At 36.5% G+C, this 6,592-nt stretch overlaps 1 long non-coding RNA gene across 1 annotated transcript; it reads left to right on the top strand.

Moving 5' to 3' along the window:
• The first annotated feature begins 897 nt into the window (after positions 1-897).
• LOC141626692 (uncharacterized) lies at positions 898-3,410 on the top strand. The gene is made up of 3 exons (XR_012536281.1): positions 898-1,007; positions 1,101-1,173; positions 3,217-3,410. It is a non-coding gene; the product is annotated as an uncharacterized LOC141626692 (long non-coding RNA).
• Positions 3,411-6,592: the final 3,182 nt, after the last annotated feature.

The following is a 6,592-nucleotide window of genomic DNA, read 5'->3' as shown; positions in this document are numbered from 1 at the left end:
GGTGGTCAACCACTTAGAGGAGTATGACTCGGGTAGTGGAGAACCTCGACCTCAGCACCAGTACAATATGATCGACCCCACTATCTTTCTACACTTGCTTGAGCCGATCACTACTTCGGGAAAGCAAGCGACTGTTCTTACACCTCGCGAGCACCATGGAGGGAGGGTGACCAGAGATGTCGAGACCGGGCCTTCATATACTACACCGAGCTTTTACCCGACCCAGTACTCGTCATACCCTACGGTCCACGACCCTAGGATGCAGATCAGTGGAGCTGACCAAGCGGATTTCTACTATGCTGGTGTTGCGGAATATGCATGAGATGGCCTATAAACAGGGTATAGGGACGGAGTTGGCGCAGCTGGTATGGTGGAGGAGGCCGGGGAACGACCCGGAGTGTTCCATAGCTACGGGGTAGACCGCAACTCACGGAGGTCATCGGAGAGCTGCGAGTATGGCTGTCTCACGAAACCGTGGGGAGCCAACTATGGTAGCCAGCTAGAAGAGACGGAGAGGTGGACCGGCGGTGGTGGCTACTCATCCGGAGCATATCAGGGAGCGGGTGTAACACCCGCGCTTTTCTTTACGGTTTTAAAATAATTTTCAAATCGGTTTATTTAAACAATTATATTTTAATACTTATTTTCATAAAATATCGCCGTGGTCGTATAATGTTAGTAATAATAATAATAGTGATAATAATTTCGTCTCAAGTTATAGTAGGCCTTGAGGCGAGTTTTTAGTACATATCGACTTAATTTTAGTGTTTGGGCCTAAAGTAACTTATGGACCTAACTCTCATACACTCCCCTCCACTCATCTAATAATCTAAAAGCCTATTCATCTCCTTACACCTCTATTTTCCAGCAAACATACCCCAACAAAATATACCATCGTTAACATACTTGCCCCTCCACACAAAAAACCCCATACCTTGCTCAATTCTTGACGGAATCGACTCATTCTCACGTCATTGTCTTCCTCTCTTCGTCCTCTATCTTTCTATGTAAGAAAGGTGTCGCCTTTTTTCACACGTCATCCCTGCCGCCCCATTTCAGTTTCGTGTTCCATCTCTAACTCGTTTTTTGTTGTTGTTTAGGTGCTAGTTTAGACAACCCGGAGGAAGACTCTTACATTGTTGACGACACTCTTTAGGATTAGAGGATAGTAAGGTAACGGTGATAGGATTACTCGACATTAAGTCGGTTTTGTGTGCTAGTTTGTTGTGTTTGATGCTTACTTGTGTTAAAGTTCCAATCTTTATGCAATTTTTGAGTTATTGTAGAATGTGACGGTCTTATACTACATTTACATGTTATTTGTGAAGAAAGTTTATGCCTTCTTTCTTCTTGGTGAAAGTGGGGTATGAAAATGGTGATTGGTTGTGTGATTTTATCTTGTTCATGTCTTAAAACTCGTCTTAAATGGACTCGGTATAGGTGTCGTTTTCAGTGGGTATTGGTGCTGTTTATGGGGACCATTTTGGGACGAGAATAGGACGTGTGTTGGTGCTGTTTTTGGCACGAAATTATGTTGTTTTGGACTGTTTTGAGACGGAAAATGTGGCGTTTGTAGGTGCTGTACACAGTCTGTTTTGGGTCAGCTACAATATTTTTATTTTATGTCTGAAACTCAAGGAAAGAAAAAGATGAAAAGAACGACAGCAGGACAGTGTATTCATTCAATTCTTAGTGTTGGACAAATATAGGTGAAAGATTGTTTCATGTTCCTCAACAATAGTTTTATGTCCGTAGTTGTCGGCTAGTGGCCTTAATTTGTTTGTCATACACACAAATTTCTAGGTTTAGGAGGTATTCACTACATTTACTCTTAGACCAATGTTTCAGGAGACAGAAACTTATGTGAGGGAAGTATAGGCAGCCATAGTCACTATCACTCACATGTTAGCATTTTTGTGTGTTATATACTCGTATTATCCAAGATGGAATTCTTGAGTACTGAGTTGAATTGAATGTACCAACAAGGAAAATGTGATAAGGCCAAAAGAACATAAGGGACATGATAGGAAAGTAGGCACATTTAAATTTGACCGCTGGCTAACTGTTTATGATAACCTAGGGAAGTGTAAGATTTCAAAATAACTTCGTCATATAAAAACTGCATTGAAATCCTGAATTTCTGATAGTTACTTAGTTTGAAATGATAAACTTCCTCTTCAAATACTGTTATTGATTCATTGCAAAATAAAAATTTAATGAATCGACCTAGCACATTTAATGAAGGTTAATGCTTACTTATTTTCATGTGTCTATCATATTTCAAGTATGCATGGTTCATTGTAACTAGCTACTTGAGCTGAGTTGTATCTTTGTGGAAAATGCCATAATGCTATGCCTTCTTGCTTGACTATTTTCCGCCTCTCTCTCGTTGGCCGTTCTGCCGAGAGTTGGATATCTTATTTTATTTCCACCTCTCTCGTTGGCCGTTCTGCCGAGAGTTGGATATCTTAATTTATTTCCACCTCTCTCGTTGGCCGTTCTGCCGAGATTTGGATATCTTATTTTATTTCCACCTCTCTCGTTGGCCGTTCTGGCGAGAGTTGGATATCTTATTTTATTTCCACCTCTCTCGTTGGCCGTTCTGCCGAGAGTTGGATATCTTATTTTATTTTCGCCGCTCTCGTTGGCCGTTCTGGCGAGAGTTGGATATCTTATTTTATTTTCGCCGCTCTCGTTGGCCGTTCTGCCGAGAGTTGGATATCTTATCTTATTTTCGCCGCTCTCGTTGGCCGTTCTGCCGAGAGTTAGGTACTCGACTTCCGTTCTGTCGATTGAGTTTTGGGTGCGGACCATTCTACCGCATGTCGAGTCTGGCCAGGTTATAATAGGACTAGGACTGTATTATTATCGTAGTCCTACTAGGGAAAAGTGAATCTAAGGGTAGCTAGTAAAGATATTGCATAGTCGGATGGTTGCATATGACATACTTCCATAATTAATTACATCTCATTTCTTTACCTTCTTATTTAATTGAGTATGTCCATAAATTGCCTAGTTATTAGCCTATTGTGTCTTCTCTTATTAATCCATTATATATATAATCCCGTGTTCTCTCGTGTTTCAAGTTATTTACATTTTAATTAACATGCTTACCTATCTGAGTTCTTTGTTATGTTTATATCGATTTAATGTGGCTGGAAGGATCCTTGAGTTACTCCCCACTGACTGTGGCGTTCATGTTTACATGAATGACAGGTACAGGTTGGTGAAGAGGCTTATGTGGGGTTAGACGTGTGAGCTAGCGAGTACCCCGAACTTTTAGTTTACTTGTTCACAGCTTAGTCTCACCTTTCTCATTATGTCATTCGAGGGATATATTTTCCCCACTTTTGACCATTTTATTTGTTTAAACCCCCGTTTTTATTTCCGTATTTTCCTTTCGTTGAATGTTAGTGACTCCCGCATGCTAAGCTCTATCTATTAAATAAAAGTTTTAAAAACTTCTCATTTTCCGCATATATTTAGTAGTTTACTTTCCGCCTTACCGCGGGGTGTCACAGCCGGGACATCCGGCACAGGTGGTGGCGAGGATATGGATGAGGATGCGGACATCTGAGCTCCGTTTGATTTAGTTTGTTTTGGTTGATTGGATATTTTGTTGGATTTCGTATCTCTCTTGACTTATGATTTTACTTTGGATGATTGTAACCGACCATAAGGCCAATACTTATTTTCTTTTCTCCGTATTGTTTGGGTCGTTAAGACCGTAATTCTAGCCTTGGTTGTTGGTGTGATACGTGTTTTGCAGGTGAATTTTTCATGTCATGAGTGTGAGTTGTGAAATAGCAGATTCTGGCCTCGAAAACTCGATCGAGCATCTGATACTCGACCGAGTACCAAGTACTCGACCGAGTATTTGCTGATATTCGACCGAGTAGTCTGGTGATGGTAGAATTAAGTTGTATGCTTTATTTTATGCATCTTCATAAGAGTTGTGATTTCAATAGAAGTATGGTATGGTATGAATAGGATAAAAGTGGTGACGGTACATTGGTTGGGCTTGGAATTGTGACGGAAGTGGTATGAGCATTAATGTGGATAATAGCATGATAATCAAATCGTACTTGTTGGTGTTGTGTGTTGTATACGCCTTTCCTAGCTTGATGATTGCGTGTTAATTTATTTCTGATTTATATGAACATGGTTGCTTTACTTACGTCCCGTACATGCTTATAATCGTGAGACAAGTAATACATGCTTTCGTAATTTTTGTGTTTATATATGTATATATATATATATATATATATATATATATATATATATATATATATATATATATATATATATATATATATATATATAAATAGGATCAAATGAATTAGGGTACTTTTGGTGAGTTACCCCTCTAAATCTAGACCATTCATCTAACATAAGATATGTGGCTGAGATTTAATTTTACATCTCATATATAAACCAAATTTTTACAATTCAACTTCTTTTTTTCCCACTTTTCTCAGTCAGTTTCTGCTCTCTCTCTCTCTCTCTCTCTCTCTCTCTCTCTCTCTCTCTCTCTCTCTCTCTCTCATATTTTCGTTCGTCAGTTTCTGCTGTTCTCCATTTCTCGTCAGTTTCTGGTGTTCTCCATTTTCGTTCGTGCTTCTCGTCAATTGAACTTCAGTTATTGTGCTCAATTTGTTCGTCCATCTACTCCATTTTCGGTTTCTCTCAACAGGTAATCAATGAACTCAATTTGTTCGTCCTTCTAAATTTTTCCGCTGATTTTGCATTTGTCCTCTTCTTGTTTTCTACTTGATTTTCTTTTATTTGCTGTGTTTATTCTTCATTTTGTTTAGTATATAGTTTAATTTGTTTTGTTTTTGTTGTTAAATTAAATTTTTTCATTGTTTTCGCATAATTTAGGGTTTCGTAATTCATTTTTTCAATTTTGTATCTTTTCTTGAGGTTTTTCTTTTTGTCTTGAATTCCTGTACATTCTAATGAACATAATGTGTGTTTTGTTTGGAATTATTTTTGTTATTGTAATATATTGATGTTGTTATTATAATGTATCTGTGCTAGTTATTGTAATTTAGAAAACCAGTTATTGTAATGAGTATTATTTTAGATATTGATCTTTGGTTAGTGTTTTAAAGTCATCTTTTAGTCAAGTCCAGTTATTTTAATATGAAAAGTTTGTTATTGTAATATATTGATGTTGTTATTGTAATGTATTGGGATAGTTATTGTAATATAGTAATTTAGTTATTCTATACGTAGTATTATTTAGTTATCATTTTAGTCAAGTACGATTATTGTATTACATCATGATGCGATTATTGTATTATTAAAACTCAGTTATTGTATTAGTTGTTGTCATATTTTTTGTGTTTATTCTGATAATTTTGTATTCTTTGCTCAGTTGATAAAAACAAATGGGTCCTAAACGTAGCAGGGAGCCCGGAGATGGTAATAAAGTCGATTTGAAACGCTTTGAAAAGTAAATTTTCCAAAAAGAAGCTCGAAGGTTCCCGAACTCCAAGATTGAACATGTGAGTATATGTGTCCTGCCCCCTTGTTATGTGTTTCTGTTTATTTGATGTGTTACTCTTTTTATATTTTGCTTGATTTTCCATTTTCAAGTCTTTAAACATTAAAGTGAGCTGTCGTCCTAATGGTTTGTTTAATCTGGTAAAACAACTTGGTCCAAATCAGCGAAAGGCTGTCATTGAGATCGGATTTGGTGGTTTTCTTGATTTTAAAGTGAACAGTTTACCATTGAGTGTTATACCATTGTTTGTAAAACACTTTAATATTACTGCTCATATTTTTCAAGCAAGAGATGTCAAATTTTTTCTGTCAAAAGATTATGTGTATGATGTTTTTGGATTGCCAAATGGTGGTGATAAGGTTGAGGTTGTTTACACTGGACATAGCGTATTGTCTTCACAAGAAACGTTGAAAGCCGAGTTCCGGAAGAAGTTTAAAGTAGAAGGGACAAATTATGTTACTATCCCTACTGTTTATAATGCAATTACTGATATGGGGGATGATGGGGGTGTTGGAGCTTATGTCCTCCAAAAATTAGTGTGATAACATTTATAAATCTCTTATAGGTTCACAAGGGTATACTTCGTATTTTATCAGTTGATTAACGATTACCTAATAACGGTTGGCTTGCTAGAAAGTTTGACGTTATTATCATACAGATGGCGGTGATCAACTGGTCCCTAAAAGTCATACCTAAAGGATGTGTTTGAAAAATATGATTGTATGAAAATATAATCACATTGATGCCTTATATGACTAAACAGTTAGTCACTGTGTTGATGAGACGATTATTTAATGCTGATTAAATAATATAAGCTGAGGCGAATTAACTGTCAATTCGTAAATTGAATATAATAAGTTATATTTAATTAATGTATATAATGTTAGCTTGGACGAATTAATATGTTAATTCCTGATTAAATGTAATCGGTTATATTTAATCAGCAAATGATAAATTATACGATATTGTCATAATAAATTATTATTGACCCGTATTAATTAATGCGGTATAATATAAATGACAATTTATATTTAATACATTTTATACATTTTGTATACTACCAAAATAAGAAGATTTAATATC

The sequence above is a fragment of the Silene latifolia genome, chromosome Y, assembly GCF_048544455.1.
Source record: "Silene latifolia isolate original U9 population chromosome Y, ASM4854445v1, whole genome shotgun sequence".
Lineage (NCBI taxonomy): Eukaryota > Viridiplantae > Streptophyta > Magnoliopsida > Caryophyllales > Caryophyllaceae > Silene > Silene latifolia.
The sequence above is the reverse complement of the archived record's forward strand: the minus strand, read 5'-3'. Positions and strand labels throughout refer to the sequence as shown.